Source organism: Eptesicus fuscus, chromosome 14 (assembly GCF_027574615.1).
Source record: "Eptesicus fuscus isolate TK198812 chromosome 14, DD_ASM_mEF_20220401, whole genome shotgun sequence".
Taxonomy (NCBI): domain Eukaryota; kingdom Metazoa; phylum Chordata; class Mammalia; order Chiroptera; family Vespertilionidae; genus Eptesicus; species Eptesicus fuscus.
The window spans coordinates 1-15,000 of NC_072486.1; positions in this window are offsets into that span (position 1 = coordinate 1).

A 15,000-nucleotide genomic window follows, 5' to 3' on the forward strand; every position below is an offset into this window, starting at 1 on the left:
AACCCTAACCCTAACCCTAACCCTAACCCTAACCCTAACCCTAACCCTAACCCTAACCCTAACCCTAACCCTAACCCTAACCCTAACCCTAACCCTAACCCTAACCCTAACCCTAACCCTAACCCTAACCCTAACCCTAACCCTAACCCTAACCCTAACCCTAACCCTAACCCTAACCCTAACCCTAACCCTAACCCTAACCCTAACCCTAACCCTAACCCTAACCCTAACCCTAACCCTAACCCTAACCCTAACCCTAACCCTAACCCTAACCCTAACCCTAACCCTAACCCTAACCCTAACCCTAACCCTAACCCTAACCCTAACCCTAACCCTAACCCTAACCCTAACCCTAACCCTAACCCTAACCCTAACCCTAACCCTAACCCTAACCCTAACCCTAACCCTAACCCTAACCCTAACCCTAACCCTAACCCTAACCCTAACCCTAACCCTAACCCTAACCCTAACCCTAACCCTAACCCTAACCCTAACCCTAACCCTAACCCTAACCCTAACCCTAACCCTAACCCTAACCCTAACCCTAACCCTAACCCTAACCCTAACCCTAACCCTAACCCTAACCCTAACCCTAACCCTAACCCTAACCCTAACCCTAACCCTAACCCTAACCCTAACCCTAACCCTAACCCTAACCCTAACCCTAACCCTAACCCTAACCCTAACCCTAACCCTAACCCTAACCCTAACCCTAACCCTAACCCTAACCCTAACCCTAACCCTAACCCTAACCCTAACCCTAACCCTAACCCTAACCCTAACCCTAACCCTAACCCTAACCCTAACCCTAACCCTAACCCTAACCCTAACCCTAACCCTAACCCTAACCCTAACCCTAACCCTAACCCTAACCCTAACCCTAACCCTAACCCTAACCCTAACCCTAACCCTAACCCTAACCCTAACCCTAACCCTAACCCTAACCCTAACCCTAACCCTAACCCTAACCCTAACCCTAACCCTAACCCTAACCCTAACCCTAACCCTAACCCTAACCCTAACCCTAACCCTAACCCTAACCCTAACCCTAACCCTAACCCTAACCCTAACCCTAACCCTAACCCTAACCCTAACCCTAACCCTAACCCTAACCCTAACCCTAACCCTAACCCTAACCCTAACCCTAACCCTAACCCTAACCCTAACCCTAACCCTAACCCTAACCCTAACCCTAACCCTAACCCTAACCCTAACCCTAACCCTAACCCTAACCCTAACCCTAACCCTAACCCTAACCCTAACCCTAACCCTAACCCTAACCCTAACCCTAACCCTAACCCTAACCCTAACCCTAACCCTAACCCTAACCCTAACCCTAACCCTAACCCTAACCCTAACCCTAACCCTAACCCTAACCCTAACCCTAACCCTAACCCTAACCCTAACCCTAACCCTAACCCTAACCCTAACCCTAACCCTAACCCTAACCCTAACCCTAACCCTAACCCTAACCCTAACCCTAACCCTAACCCTAACCCTAACCCTAACCCTAACCCTAACCCTAACCCTAACCCTAACCCTAACCCTAACCCTAACCCTAACCCTAACCCTAACCCTAACCCTAACCCTAACCCTAACCCTAACCCTAACCCTAACCCTAACCCTAACCCTAACCCTAACCCTAACCCTAACCCTAACCCTAACCCTAACCCTAACCCTAACCCTAACCCTAACCCTAACCCTAACCCTAACCCTAACCCTAACCCTAACCCTAACCCTAACCCTAACCCTAACCCTAACCCTAACCCTAACCCTAACCCTAACCCTAACCCTAACCCTAACCCTAACCCTAACCCTAACCCTAACCCTAACCCTAACCCTAACCCTAACCCTAACCCTAACCCTAACCCTAACCCTAACCCTAACCCTAACCCTAACCCTAACCCTAACCCTAACCCTAACCCTAACCCTAACCCTAACCCTAACCCTAACCCTAACCCTAACCCTAACCCTAACCCTAACCCTAACCCTAACCCTAACCCTAACCCTAACCCTAACCCTAACCCTAACCCTAACCCTAACCCTAACCCTAACCCTAACCCTAACCCTAACCCTAACCCTAACCCTAACCCTAACCCTAACCCTAACCCTAACCCTAACCCTAACCCTAACCCTAACCCTAACCCTAACCCTAACCCTAACCCTAACCCTAACCCTAACCCTAACCCTAACCCTAACCCTAACCCTAACCCTAACCCTAACCCTAACCCTAACCCTAACCCTAACCCTAACCCTAACCCTAACCCTAACCCTAACCCTAACCCTAACCCTAACCCTAACCCTAACCCTAACCCTAACCCTAACCCTAACCCTAACCCTAACCCTAACCCTAACCCTAACCCTAACCCTAACCCTAACCCTAACCCTAACCCTAACCCTAACCCTAACCCTAACCCTAACCCTAACCCTAACCCTAACCCTAACCCTAACCCTAACCCTAACCCTAACCCTAACCCTAACCCTAACCCTAACCCTAACCCTAACCCTAACCCTAACCCTAACCCTAACCCTAACCCTAACCCTAACCCTAACCCTAACCCTAACCCTAACCCTAACCCTAACCCTAACCCTAACCCTAACCCTAACCCTAACCCTAACCCTAACCCTAACCCTAACCCTAACCCTAACCCTAACCCTAACCCTAACCCTAACCCTAACCCTAACCCTAACCCTAACCCTAACCCTAACCCTAACCCTAACCCTAACCCTAACCCTAACCCTAACCCTAACCCTAACCCTAACCCTAACCCTAACCCTAACCCTAACCCTAACCCTAACCCTAACCCTAACCCTAACCCTAACCCTAACCCTAACCCTAACCCTAACCCTAACCCTAACCCTAACCCTAACCCTAACCCTAACCCTAACCCTAACCCTAACCCTAACCCTAACCCTAACCCTAACCCTAACCCTAACCCTAACCCTAACCCTAACCCTAACCCTAACCCTAACCCTAACCCTAACCCTAACCCTAACCCTAACCCTAACCCTAACCCTAACCCTAACCCTAACCCTAACCCTAACCCTAACCCTAACCCTAACCCTAACCCTAACCCTAACCCTAACCCTAACCCTAACCCTAACCCTAACCCTAACCCTAACCCTAACCCTAACCCTAACCCTAACCCTAACCCTAACCCTAACCCTAACCCTAACCCTAACCCTAACCCTAACCCTAACCCTAACCCTAACCCTAACCCTAACCCTAACCCTAACCCTAACCCTAACCCTAACCCTAACCCTAACCCTAACCCTAACCCTAACCCTAACCCTAACCCTAACCCTAACCCTAACCCTAACCCTAACCCTAACCCTAACCCTAACCCTAACCCTAACCCTAACCCTAACCCTAACCCTAACCCTAACCCTAACCCTAACCCTAACCCTAACCCTAACCCTAACCCTAACCCTAACCCTAACCCTAACCCTAACCCTAACCCTAACCCTAACCCTAACCCTAACCCTAACCCTAACCCTAACCCTAACCCTAACCCTAACCCTAACCCTAACCCTAACCCTAACCCTAACCCTAACCCTAACCCTAACCCTAACCCTAACCCTAACCCTAACCCTAACCCTAACCCTAACCCTAACCCTAACCCTAACCCTAACCCTAACCCTAACCCTAACCCTAACCCTAACCCTAACCCTAACCCTAACCCTAACCCTAACCCTAACCCTAACCCTAACCCTAACCCTAACCCTAACCCTAACCCTAACCCTAACCCTAACCCTAACCCTAACCCTAACCCTAACCCTAACCCTAACCCTAACCCTAACCCTAACCCTAACCCTAACCCTAACCCTAACCCTAACCCTAACCCTAACCCTAACCCTAACCCTAACCCTAACCCTAACCCTAACCCTAACCCTAACCCTAACCCTAACCCTAACCCTAACCCTAACCCTAACCCTAACCCTAACCCTAACCCTAACCCTAACCTAACCCTAACCCTAACCCTAACCCTAACCCTAACCCTAACCCTAACCCTAACCCTAACCCTAACCCTAACCCTAACCCTAACCCTAACCCTAACCCTAACCCTAACCCTAACCCTAACCCTAACCCTAACCCTAACCCTAACCCTAACCCTAACCCTAACCCTAACCCTAACCCTAACCCTAACCCTAACCCTAACCCTAACCCTAACCCTAACCCTAACCCTAACCCTAACCCTAACCCTAACCCTAACCCTAACCCTAACCCTAACCCTAACCCTAACCCTAACCCTAACCCTAACCCTAACCCTAACCCTAACCCTAACCCTAACCCTAACCCTAACCCTAACCCTAACCCTAACCCTAACCCTAACCCTAACCCTAACCCTAACCCTAACCCTAACCCTAACCCTAACCCTAACCCTAACCCTAACCCTAACCCTAACCCTAACCCTAACCCTAACCCTAACCCTAACCCTAACCCTAACCCTAACCCTAACCCTAACCCTAACCCTAACCCTAACCCTAACCCTAACCCTAACCCTAACCCTAACCCTAACCCTAACCCTAACCCTAACCCTAACCCTAACCCTAACCCTAACCCTAACCCTAACCCTAACCCTAACCCTAACCCTAACCCTAACCCTAACCCTAACCCTAACCCTAACCCTAACCCTAACCCTAACCCTAACCCTAACCCTAACCCTAACCCTAACCCTAACCCTAACCCTAACCCTAACCCTAACCCTAACCCTAACCCTAACCCTAACCCTAACCCTAACCCTAACCCTAACCCTAACCCTAACCCTAACCCTAACCCTAACCCTAACCCTAACCCTAACCCTAACCCTAACCCTAACCCTAACCCTAACCCTAACCCTAACCCTAACCCTAACCCTAACCCTAACCCTAACCCTAACCCTAACCCTAACCCTAACCCTAACCCTAACCCTAACCCTAACCCTAACCCTAACCCTAACCCTAACCCTAACCCTAACCCTAACCCTAACCCTAACCCTAACCCTAACCCTAACCCTAACCCTAACCCTAACCCTAACCCTAACCCTAACCCTAACCCTAACCCTAACCCTAACCCTAACCCTAACCCTAACCCTAACCCTAACCCTAACCCTAACCCTAACCCTAACCCTAACCCTAACCCTAACCCTAACCCTAACCCTAACCCTAACCCTAACCCTAACCCTAACCCTAACCCTAACCCTAACCCTAACCCTAACCCTAACCCTAACCCTAACCCTAACCCTAACCCTAACCCTAACCCTAACCCTAACCCTAACCCTAACCCTAACCCTAACCCTAACCCTAACCCTAACCCTAACCCTAACCCTAACCCTAACCCTAACCCTAACCCTAACCCTAACCCTAACCCTAACCCTAACCCTAACCCTAACCCTAACCCTAACCCTAACCCTAACCCTAACCCTAACCCTAACCCTAACCCTAACCCTAACCCTAACCCTAACCCTAACCCTAACCCTAACCCTAACCCTAACCCTAACCCTAACCCTAACCCTAACCCTAACCCTAACCCTAACCCTAACCCTAACCCTAACCCTAACCCTAACCCTAACCCTAACCCTAACCCTAACCCTAACCCTAACCCTAACCCTAACCCTAACCCTAACCCTAACCCTAACCCTAACCCTAACCCTAACCCTAACCCTAACCCTAACCCTAACCCTAACCCTAACCCTAACCCTAACCCTAACCCTAACCCTAACCCTAACCCTAACCCTAACCCTAACCCTAACCCTAACCCTAACCCTAACCCTAACCCTAACCCTAACCCTAACCCTAACCCTAACCCTAACCCTAACCCTAACCCTAACCCTAACCCTAACCCTAACCCTAACCCTAACCCTAACCCTAACCCTAACCCTAACCCTAACCCTAACCCTAACCCTAACCCTAACCCTAACCCTAACCCTAACCCTAACCCTAACCCTAACCCTAACCCTAACCCTAACCCTAACCCTAACCCTAACCCTAACCCTAACCCTAACCCTAACCCTAACCCTAACCCTAACCCTAACCCTAACCCTAACCCTAACCCTAACCCTAACCCTAACCCTAACCCTAACCCTAACCCTAACCCTAACCCTAACCCTAACCCTAACCCTAACCCTAACCCTAACCCTAACCCTAACCCTAACCCTAACCCTAACCCTAACCCTAACCCTAACCCTAACCCTAACCCTAACCCTAACCCTAACCCTAACCCTAACCCTAACCCTAACCCTAACCCTAACCCTAACCCTAACCCTAACCCTAACCCTAACCCTAACCCTAACCCTAACCCTAACCCTAACCCTAACCCTAACCCTAACCCTAACCCTAACCCTAACCCTAACCCTAACCCTAACCCTAACCCTAACCCTAACCCTAACCCTAACCCTAACCCTAACCCTAACCCTAACCCTAACCCTAACCCTAACCCTAACCCTAACCCTAACCCTAACCCTAACCCTAACCCTAACCCTAACCCTAACCCTAACCCTAACCCTAACCCTAACCCTAACCCTAACCCTAACCCTAACCCTAACCCTAACCCTAACCCTAACCCTAACCCTAACCCTAACCCTAACCCTAACCCTAACCCTAACCCTAACCCTAACCCTAACCCTAACCCTAACCCTAACCCTAACCCTAACCCTAACCCTAACCCTAACCCTAACCCTAACCCTAACCCTAACCCTAACCCTAACCCTAACCCTAACCCTAACCCTAACCCTAACCCTAACCCTAACCCTAACCCTAACCCTAACCCTAACCCTAACCCTAACCCTAACCCTAACCCTAACCCTAACCCTAACCCTAACCCTAACCCTAACCCTAACCCTAACCCTAACCCTAACCCTAACCCTAACCCTAACCCTAACCCTAACCCTAACCCTAACCCTAACCCTAACCCTAACCCTAACCCTAACCCTAACCCTAACCCTAACCCTAACCCTAACCCTAACCCTAACCCTAACCCTAACCCTAACCCTAACCCTAACCCTAACCCTAACCCTAACCCTAACCCTAACCCTAACCCTAACCCTAACCCTAACCCTAACCCTAACCCTAACCCTAACCCTAACCCTAACCCTAACCCTAACCCTAACCCTAACCCTAACCCTAACCCTAACCCTAACCCTAACCCTAACCCTAACCCTAACCCTAACCCTAACCCTAACCCTAACCCTAACCCTAACCCTAACCCTAACCCTAACCCTAACCCTAACCCTAACCCTAACCCTAACCCTAACCCTAACCCTAACCCTAACCCTAACCCTAACCCTAACCCTAACCCTAACCCTAACCCTAACCCTAACCCTAACCCTAACCCTAACCCTAACCCTAACCCTAACCCTAACCCTAACCCTAACCCTAACCCTAACCCTAACCCTAACCCTAACCCTAACCCTAACCCTAACCCTAACCCTAACCCTAACCCTAACCCTAACCCTAACCCTAACCCTAACCCTAACCCTAACCCTAACCCTAACCCTAACCCTAACCCTAACCCTAACCCTAACCCTAACCCTAACCCTAACCCTAACCCTAACCCTAACCCTAACCCTAACCCTAACCCTAACCCTAACCCTAACCCTAACCCTAACCCTAACCCTAACCCTAACCCTAACCCTAACCCTAACCCTAACCCTAACCCTAACCCTAACCCTAACCCTAACCCTAACCCTAACCCTAACCCTAACCCTAACCCTAACCCTAACCCTAACCCTAACCCTAACCCTAACCCTAACCCTAACCCTAACCCTAACCCTAACCCTAACCCTAACCCTAACCCTAACCCTAACCCTAACCCTAACCCTAACCCTAACCCTAACCCTAACCCTAACCCTAACCCTAACCCTAACCCTAACCCTAACCCTAACCCTAACCCTAACCCTAACCCTAACCCTAACCCTAACCCTAACCCTAACCCTAACCCTAACCCTAACCCTAACCCTAACCCTAACCCTAACCCTAACCCTAACCCTAACCCTAACCCTAACCCTAACCCTAACCCTAACCCTAACCCTAACCCTAACCCTAACCCTAACCCTAACCCTAACCCTAACCCTAACCCTAACCCTAACCCTAACCCTAACCCTAACCCTAACCCTAACCCTAACCCTAACCCTAACCCTAACCCTAACCCTAACCCTAACCCTAACCCTAACCCTAACCCTAACCCTAACCCTAACCCTAACCCTAACCCTAACCCTAACCCTAACCCTAACCCTAACCCTAACCCTAACCCTAACCCTAACCCTAACCCTAACCCTAACCCTAACCCTAACCCTAACCCTAACCCTAACCCTAACCCTAACCCTAACCCTAACCCTAACCCTAACCCTAACCCTAACCCTAACCCTAACCCTAACCCTAACCCTAACCCTAACCCTAACCCTAACCCTAACCCTAACCCTAACCCTAACCCTAACCCTAACCCTAACCCTAACCCTAACCCTAACCCTAACCCTAACCCTAACCCTAACCCTAACCCTAACCCTAACCCTAACCCTAACCCTAACCCTAACCCTAACCCTAACCCTAACCCTAACCCTAACCCTAACCCTAACCCTAACCCTAACCCTAACCCTAACCCTAACCCTAACCCTAACCCTAACCCTAACCCTAACCCTAACCCTAACCCTAACCCTAACCCTAACCCTAACCCTAACCCTAACCCTAACCCTAACCCTAACCCTAACCCTAACCCTAACCCTAACCCTAACCCTAACCCTAACCCTAACCCTAACCCTAACCCTAACCCTAACCCTAACCCTAACCCTAACCCTAACCCTAACCCTAACCCTAACCCTAACCCTAACCCTAACCCTAACCCTAACCCTAACCCTAACCCTAACCCTAACCCTAACCCTAACCCTAACCCTAACCCTAACCCTAACCCTAACCCTAACCCTAACCCTAACCCTAACCCTAACCCTAACCCTAACCCTAACCCTAACCCTAACCCTAACCCTAACCCTAACCCTAACCCTAACCCTAACCCTAACCCTAACCCTAACCCTAACCCTAACCCTAACCCTAACCCTAACCCTAACCCTAACCCTAACCCTAACCCTAACCCTAACCCTAACCCTAACCCTAACCCTAACCCTAACCCTAACCCTAACCCTAACCCTAACCCTAACCCTAACCCTAACCCTAACCCTAACCCTAACCCTAACCCTAACCCTAACCCTAACCCTAACCCTAACCCTAACCCTAACCCTAACCCTAACCCTAACCCTAACCCTAACCCTAACCCTAACCCTAACCCTAACCCTAACCCTAACCCTAACCCTAACCCTAACCCTAACCCTAACCCTAACCCTAACCCTAACCCTAACCCTAACCCTAACCCTAACCCTAACCCTAACCCTAACCCTAACCCTAACCCTAACCCTAACCCTAACCCTAACCCTAACCCTAACCCTAACCCTAACCCTAACCCTAACCCTAACCCTAACCCTAACCCTAACCCTAACCCTAACCCTAACCCTAACCCTAACCCTAACCCTAACCCTAACCCTAACCCTAACCCTAACCCTAACCCTAACCCTAACCCTAACCCTAACCCTAACCCTAACCCTAACCCTAACCCTAACCCTAACCCTAACCCTAACCCTAACCCTAACCCTAACCCTAACCCTAACCCTAACCCTAACCCTAACCCTAACCCTAACCCTAACCCTAACCCTAACCCTAACCCTAACCCTAACCCTAACCCTAACCCTAACCCTAACCCTAACCCTAACCCTAACCCTAACCCTAACCCTAACCCTAACCCTAACCCTAACCCTAACCCTAACCCTAACCCTAACCCTAACCCTAACCCTAACCCTAACCCTAACCCTAACCCTAACCCTAACCCTAACCCTAACCCTAACCCTAACCCTAAACCCTAACCCTAACCCTAACCCTAACCCTAACCCTAACCCTAACCCTAACCCTAACCCTAACCCTAACCCTAACCCTAACCCTAACCCTAACCCTAACCCTAACCCTAACCCTAACCCTAACCCTAACCCTAACCCTAACCCTAACCCTAACCCTAACCCTAACCCTAACCCTAACCCTAACCCTAACCCTAACCCTAACCCTAACCCTAACCCTAACCCTAACCCTAACCCTAACCCTAACCCTAACCCTAACCCTAACCCTAACCCTAACCCTAACCCTAACCCTAACCCTAACCCTAACCCTAACCCTAACCCTAACCCTAACCCTAACCCTAACCCTAACCCTAACCCTAACCCTAACCCTAACCCTAACCCTAACCCTAACCCTAACCCTAACCCTAACCCTAACCCTAACCCTAACCCTAACCCTAACCCTAACCCTAACCCTAACCCTAACCCTAACCCTAACCCTAACCCTAACCCTAACCCTAACCCTAACCCTAACCCTAACCCTAACCCTAACCCTAACCCTAACCCTAACCCTAACCCTAACCCTAACCCTAACCCTAACCCTAACCCTAACCCTAACCCTAACCCTAACCCTAACCCTAACCCTAACCCTAACCCTAACCCTAACCCTAACCCTAACCCTAACCCTAACCCTAACCCTAACCCTAACCCTAACCCTAACCCTAACCCTAACCCTAACCCTAACCCTAACCCTAACCCTAACCCTAACCCTAACCCTAACCCTAACCCTAACCCTAACCCTAACCCTAACCCTAACCCTAACCCTAACCCTAACCCTAACCCTAACCCTAACCCTAACCCTAACCCTAACCCTAACCCTAACCCTAACCCTAACCCTAACCCTAACCCTAACCCTAACCCTAACCCTAACCCTAACCCTAACCCTAACCCTAACCCTAACCCTAACCCTAACCCTAACCCTAACCCTAACCCTAACCCTAACCCTAACCCTAACCCTAACCCTAACCCTAACCCTAACCCTAACCCTAACCCTAACCCTAACCCTAACCCTAACCCTAACCCTAACCCTAACCCTAACCCTAACCCTAACCCTAACCCTAACCCTAACCCTAACCCTAACCCTAACCCTAACCCTAACCCTAACCCTAACCCTAACCCTAACCCTAACCCTAACCCTAACCCTAACCCTAACCCTAACCCTAACCCTAACCCTAACCCTAACCCTAACCCTAACCCTAACCCTAACCCTAACCCTAACCCTAACCCTAACCCTAACCCTAACCCTAACCCTAACCCTAACCCTAACCCTAACCCTAACCCTAACCCTAACCCTAACCCTAACCCTAACCCTAACCCTAACCCTAACCCTAACCCTAACCCTAACCCTAACCCTAACCCTAACCCTAACCCTAACCCTAACCCTAACCCTAACCCTAACCCTAACCCTAACCCTAACCCTAACCCTAACCCTAACCCTAACCCTAACCCTAACCCTAACCCTAACCCTAACCCTAACCCTAACCCTAACCCTAACCCTAACCCTAACCCTAACCCTAACCCTAACCCTAACCCTAACCCTAACCCTAACCCTAACCCTAACCCTAACCCTAACCCTAACCCTAACCCAACCCCTAACCCTAACCCTAACCCTAACCCTAACCCTAACCCTAACCCTAACCCTAACCCTAACCCTAACCCTAACCCTAACCCTAACCCTAACCCTAACCCTAACCCTAACCCTAACCCTAACCCTAACCCTAACCCTAACCCTAACCCTAACCCTAACCCTAACCCTAACCCTAACCCTAACCCTAACCCTAACCCTAACCCTAACCCTAACCCTAACCCTAACCCTAACCCTAACCCTAACCCTAACCCTAACCCTAACCCTAACCCTAACCCTAACCCTAACCCTAACCCTAACCCTAACCCTAACCCTAACCCTAACCCTAACCCTAACCCTAACCCTAACCCTAACCCTAACCCTAACCCTAACCCTAACCCTAACCCTAACCCTAACCCTAACCCTAACCCTAACCCTAACCCTAACCCTAACCCTAACCCTAACCCTAACCCTAACCCTAACCCTAACCCTAACCCTAACCCTAACCCTAACCCTAACCCTAACCCTAACCCTAACCCTAACCCTAACCCTAACCCTAACCCTAACCCTAACCCTAACCCTAACCCTAACCCTAACCCTAACCCTAACCCTAACCCTAACCCTAACCCTAACCCTAACCCTAACCCTAACCCTAACCCTAACCCTAACCCTAACCCTAACCCTAACCCTAACCCTAACCCTAACCCTAACCCTAACCCTAACCCTAACCCTAACCCTAACCCTAACCCTAACCCTAACCCTAACCCTAACCCTAACCCTAACCCTAACCCTAACCCTAACCCTAACCCTAACCCTAACCCTAACCCTAACCCTAACCCTAACCCTAACCCTAACCCTAACCCTAACCCTAACCCTAACCCTAACCCTAACCCTAACCCTAACCCTAACCCTAACCCTAACCCTAACCCTAACCCTAACCCTAACCCTAACCCTAACCCTAACCCTAACCCTAACCCTAACCCTAACCCTAACCCTAACCCTAACCCTAACCCTAACCCTAACCCTAACCCTAACCCTAACCCTAACCCTAACCCTAACCCTAACCCTAACCCTAACCCTAACCCTAACCCTAACCCTAACCCTAACCCTAACCCTAACCCTAACCCTAACCCTAACCCTAACCCTAACCCTAACCCTAACCCTAACCCTAACCCTAACCCTAACCCTAACCCTAACCCTAACCCTAACCCTAACCCTAACCCTAACCCTAACCCTAACCCTAACCCTAACCCTAACCCTAACCCTAACCCTAACCCTAACCCTAACCCTAACCCTAACCCTAACCCTAACCCTAACCCTAACCCTAACCCTAACCCTAACCCTAACCCTAACCCTAACCCTAACCCTAACCCTAACCCTAACCCTAACCCTAACCCTAACCCTAACCCTAACCCTAACCCTAACCCTAACCCTAACCCTAACCCTAACCCTAACCCTAACCCTAACCCTAACCCTAACCCTAACCCTAACCCTAACCCTAACCCTAACCCTAACCCTAACCCTAACCTAACCCTAACCCTAACCCTAACCCTAACCCTAACCCTAACCCTAACCCTAACCCTAACCCTAACCCTAACCCTAACCCTAACCCTAACCCTAACCCTAACCCTAACCCTAACCCTAACCCTAACCCTAACCCTAACCCTAACCCTAACCCTAACCCTAACCCTAACCCTAACCCTAACCCTAACCCTAACCCTAACCCTAACCCTAACCCTAACCCTAACCCTAACCCTAACCCTAACCCTAACCCTAACCCTAACCCTAACCCTAACCCTAACCCTAACCCTAACCCTAACCCTAACCCTAACCCTAACCCTAACCCTAACCCTAACCCTAACCCTAACCCTAACCCTAACCCTAACCCTAACCCTAACCCTAACCCTAACCCTAACCCTAACCCTAACCCTAACCCTAACCCTAACCCTAACCCTAACCCTAACCCTAACCCTAACCCTAACCCTAACCCTAACCCTAACCCTAACCCTAACCCTAACCCTAACCCTAACCCTAACCCTAACCCTAACCCTAACCCTAACCCTAACCCTAACCCTAACCCTAACCCTAACCCTAACCCTAACCCTAACCCTAACCCTAACCCTAACCCTAACCCTAACCCTAACCCTAACCCTAACCCTAACCCTAACCCTAACCCTAACCCTAACCCTAACCCTAACCCTAACCCTAACCCTAACCCTAACCCTAACCCTAACCCTAACCCTAACCCTAACCCTAACCCTAACCCTAACCCTAACCCTAACCCTAACCCTAACCCTAACCCTAACCCTAACCCTAACCCTAACCCTAACCCTAACCCTAACCCTAACCCTAACCCTAACCCTAACCCTAACCCTAACCCTAACCCTAACCCTAACCCTAACCCTAACCCTAACCCTAACCCTAACCCTAACCCTAACCCTAACCCTAACCCTAACCCTAACCCTAACCCTAACCCTAACCCTAACCCTAACCCTAACCCTAACCCTAACCCTAACCCTAACCCTAACCCTAACCCTAACCCTAACCCTAACCCTAACCCTAACCCTAACCCTAACCCTAACCCTAACCCTAACCCTAACCCTAACCCTAACCCTAACCCTAACCCTAACCCTAACCCTAACCCTAACCCTAACCCTAACCCTAACCCTAACCCTAACCCTAACCCTAACCCTAACCCTAACCCTAACCCTAACCCTAACCCTAACCCTAACCCTAACCCTAACCCTAACCCTAACCCTAACCCTAACCCTAACCCTAACCCTAACCCTAACCCTAACCCTAACCCTAACCCTAACCCTAACCCTAACCCTAACCCTAACCCTAACCCTAACCCTAACCCTAACCCTAACCCTAACCCTAACCCTAACCCTAACCCTAACCCTAACCCTAACCCTAACCCTAACCCTAACCCTAACCCTAACCCTAACCCTAACCCTAACCCTAACCCTAACCCTAACCCTAACCCTAACCCTAACCCTAACCCTAACCCTAACCCTAACCCTAACCCTAACCCTAACCCTAACCCTAACCCTAACCCTAACCCTAACCCTAACCCTAACCCTAACCCTAACCCTAACCCTAACCCTAACCCTAACCCTAACCCTAACCCTAACCCTAACCCTAACCCTAACCCTAACCCTAACCCTAACCCTAACCCTAACCCTAACCCTAACCCTAACCCTAACCCTAACCCTAACCCTAACCCTAACCCTAACCCTAACCCTAACCCTAACCCTAACCCTAACCCTAACCCTAACCCTAACCCTAACCCTAACCCTAACCCTAACCCTAACCCTAACCCTAACCCTAACCCTAACCCTAACCCTAACCCTAACCCTAACCCTAACCCTAACCCTAACCCTAACCCTAACCCTAACCCTAACCCTAACCCTAACCCTAACCCTAACCCTAACCCTAACCCTAACCCTAACCCTAACCCTAACCCTAACCCTAACCCTAACCCTAACCCTAACCCTAACCCTAACCCTAACCCTAACCCTAACCCTA